The sequence below is a fragment of the Bidens hawaiensis genome, unplaced genomic scaffold, assembly GCF_021521415.1.
Source record: "Bidens hawaiensis isolate Kalapana, Puna unplaced genomic scaffold, B.hawaiensis_p1.1 tig00000602_1, whole genome shotgun sequence".
NCBI lineage: Eukaryota > Viridiplantae > Streptophyta > Magnoliopsida > Asterales > Asteraceae > Bidens > Bidens hawaiensis.
In genome coordinates this window covers 590,442-594,727 of record NW_027491037.1, presented here as the reverse complement: position 1 = coordinate 594,727, position 4,286 = coordinate 590,442, and positions in this window count along the sequence as shown.

Genomic DNA, 4,286 nt, shown 5'->3' with positions numbered 1-4,286 from the left:
TTTTCTACCATTGCCCAACCTTTAACCCTCCTAACTTAAAAAGACCGAAAATATGACTGGGGAGAAGAACAAGAGATGACCTTCCAACTATTAAAACAAAAGTTGTGTGAAGCTCCAATATTAAGTCTTCTAGAAGGAAGTGATGATTTGGTAGTCTATTGTGACGCGTCTCGTAAAGGTTTAGGATGCGTACTGATGCAAAGAAACAAAGTAATAGCGTATGCTTCCGAACACTAAAAGTACATGATAAGAATTATACCACTCATGATCTAGAATTGGGAGCAGTTATTTTTGCTCTTAAGATTTGGAGACACTACATGTATGGTACCAAATGTACATTTTATACAGATCACAAAAGCCTACAACACATATTTGATAAAAAAGAGTTGAACATGAGAGAACAAAGGTGGATAGAATTGTTAAATGGTTATGATTGTGAAATACGATACCATCCAGGCAAGGCCAATATAGTAGTTGATGCCTTGAGCCGAAAATATAGGATTAAACCTTTGAGGGTACGAGCACTTGAAATGATTGTCCAGAGTAGCCTTACCGAGCAAAGTCTTATCTCCCAGGATAAGCCTTAAAAGAAGATTTCTTGGAAAAAAAAGACTTGCACGGGAACGAGAAGAATTTTGAAAAGAAAACTAATGAAATAATTTACTTCAAAATCCGAGTTTGGATTTCGACCCCATCATAATCTTCTTGAATTGATCATGGATGAAGCGCATAAATCCAAGTATTCTATTTATCCAGGTACTGACAAGATATATAAACACATGAAAGAATTTTATTGGTGGCCTGGTATGAAAGTTCTAACCACATATGTAAGTAAATGTCTAACTTGTGCTCGTATTAAGGCTGAATATCAGAATCCTTCGGGAATGTTACAACAACCTGAAATACCCACTGGAAATGGGAACAAATTACAATGTACTTTGTAAGTCACCTTCCCAAGACATCCTGAGGATATAATGCAATCTGGGTAATAGTTGATCGACTGACCAAGTCTGCACAGTTCCTTCCGATCCATGATAACTGCACTACTGACAAACTAACTCAAATTTACATTGATGAAATTGTATCCCGACATGGTGTACCACTCTCAGTTATTTCAAATCGAGATAGCCACTTTACTTTTCATTTTTGGAAAGTTCTTCAAGAAGCTTTGGGAACCCGAATAGATTTAAGCACAACCTACCACCCTCAAACAAACAGCCAATCTAAAAGAACAATTTGTAACGTTAGAATATTTTCTTCGTGCTTGTGTTTTAGATTTTAAAGGTAATTTGGATCAATACCTCCCACTTATTGAATTCTCTTACAATAATAGCTATCATAGTAGTATAAATGCGGCACCGTATGAAGCATTATATGGGTGGAAATGTATATCACCACTTTGTTGGACGGTAGTCGCTGATACTCAAGTTATGAGATCCGATTTGTTCAAGAAACGACAGATAGAATTCATAAGATTAAACGAAAACTGAAAGCCGCTCGAGACCGACAAAAGAGTTATGCCGATGTTTGGAGAAACCCGTTATCCTTTGAAGTAGGCGCCAAGGTGTTTCTTAAAGTATCCCCATGGAAGGGTGTCATAAAATTTGGTAAAACCGGTAAGTTAGCACCAAGGTACATTGACCTTTTGAGGTTATTGCTAAAATTGGTCCCATAATCTACCGACAGAAACTACCTTTACAGTTGAGTACTATTCATGATGTTTTCCATGTATCAAGCATGAAAATGTGTCATAGTGACGAAACGGAAATATTACTACCGGAAGATGTGAAAATAAACGATAAGTTAAACTTTGTGGGGGAACCGGTAGAAAAAGTAGACGGGAAAACCAAACAGGTGTGGCACGATAAGATTCTATTGGTGAAAGTTAGATGAAAATCCCAACGAGGATCCAAATATACTTGGGAACGAATGATGAATTACGAAATAAATACCCACACATTTTACCTAAAAAAAGCAATTGGAACATCGAATTTTGGGGAAGAAATTTCTTAACGGGGGAGAATGTGACATTTGTGATATAACGAGGTACATCTTATTTATTACGTAGCGAGTAAACAGTTAACCAGTTACTTTGTATCGAGTAAACGACTAACCGAACGATTCCGATTATCACCCATATATATCGGGGGGCTATATACATGTGATATATGTATTATAACAACTAACATATTGATATTATAGCCCTAGTATGTGAAAAACCGCTTAAACGAAAAGATTTTCGTTTAATGATACGCTGTGAACTTAAACCTAATCGTATATATCAAAAAAGCATTGTATCATCTTTCAAGCCAAAAAAGTCTTATAAAACATTTATTTGAGATGTTTTAAGCAACATGTGACAACATTTTGGATTTTTACAACGAGTTTGTACGTTTTTATTAATTGACTAAATTTAGTCAAAAAACACTTTTTTTGCGCTGTTTATCACACCCGAACTATTTTTCTTACCAAAAACAGAACCCGAACTAAATTTGGACTTGATATTTCATATTGACATGCAAAACGAGGCATTAGTGGCCAAAATATAGGCCCAATGGTCCCCTCTATATGGCCGTCGCAAGTGAGGGTCCCGAAAATAGCTAGAATATAGCATTTTATGGAGACATGAGAATTTTTCAACGGACACGCTTATACCATATTTTGCTAAAATGATATCTTTGTTATGATACAAACGAAAAAAAAATGATATTTTGTGCCCTCGGCTCTAAACAATCTTGTTTTTTTGAACATGAAGAAATAAAGAAGCCATTGCGATTGCCGGAAAAACTAGGTCTACTAAAGGGACCAAAATAGAGGGAAAGTTAAGAGTTGTCATAGAATGGGTAGCTTGATTGACTATTTGTCCCTCCTTACATATCTTCATGTTTAAGATAGTTACTTGATCATTTTGACACAAACAAACTTAACAACATCTAGACCAGCTTCTAAACTCCATATTTTTCCAAATACCCTAAGGTAAAAAGTTAATTTTGTTGAGTTTTGAACTTTCTTAATGATTGTTTTAATCATAAGATTATAGTTTACTTAGTAAAAATTATGATTAACCATGTAAAAACCTTTAAAATTATCCATAAACATGTTTTGATCCTAAAAATGGTTACAATTTAGAATCATACACTTTTTTTGGCCAAAAACACGGATTAGGAGGTTTATTCGCGGTTTTATAGTTTAAACACTCGATTATAAACCCTAATCAAAACCTTATGTTACAAGGTTTGATGATTGATGTTCTATTCTTTTTTTTTGTAATACATGACCTGTATATATACTAGCTAGAGAACCAAGAACCCAGGAAGGCGATAAAAAGGCCTAAACTCCCGGAAATGCAAAGGTAACTCCCGAAACACTCGTTTAGGGGATGTTTATGATTAGATTGTGACATGCTTGTTGTTAGCCTGTGAAACATTTTAGGTACATCAGGGATCACATGAATGAGCCCCTATTCAATATTGGTAACTATTCGATAAACAAAGAATATTTGACGATTTTATTACTGTTTATTGACGATTTATTATGAAAAATAGTTAAGCAGCTTGGAAAAATCTGAAATTTTGTGGAGAACTCAAGAATGTTACTGAAAGATCACACAGAAAATTTTGGATCAATTAGAGAAACCTAGACATGGTTTGTGGATTCCCGCTTAATCGAGTTTTAACAGCCGAATTAGCGCAAAAAGGTATTTTAGCAAAAGAATTAGTTTCTGGGAAATTTTCAGGGATTATATGATGATATTTTGATCACTCAGAAAAATAATCGGATTTTCGGGTATCGTTTGGTATAAACGGGAGATTTATATGGATAAAAATAACATATAAAACGAATTTTTATAAATACATAAACAAATTTATTAATTGTGGAATTATTGTTATAAAATCTAAACATTTTAATTTGTTAGTATAAAAATTCTCATAATTTATATATATTTAAATAAAAAGTTATAATAATTTAAAGATTAAACGATATGAGTTTCGATAAAACCGGCAACGTTAGGATTAACGACCTGACTAGTATATCGAAACATCAAAAGTGGTCAATTGTCATAGTTTTGAACAGATTTTCTAAAAACAAACTTTTTACGAGATTCCCGGACAATTTGGGTGAATTGTACGCGTTTTGTACAATCGAATCAGTATTAAAAGGAAAACGAACCCTGTAGCAAATCCGGGCATCTAAACCCTAAATTTCTTTTACAAATCGAATCATTTTATCAAACAGACGACTTAAGTTTTTGTAATCTTACCTATTTTGGAAACGCATGAACAACC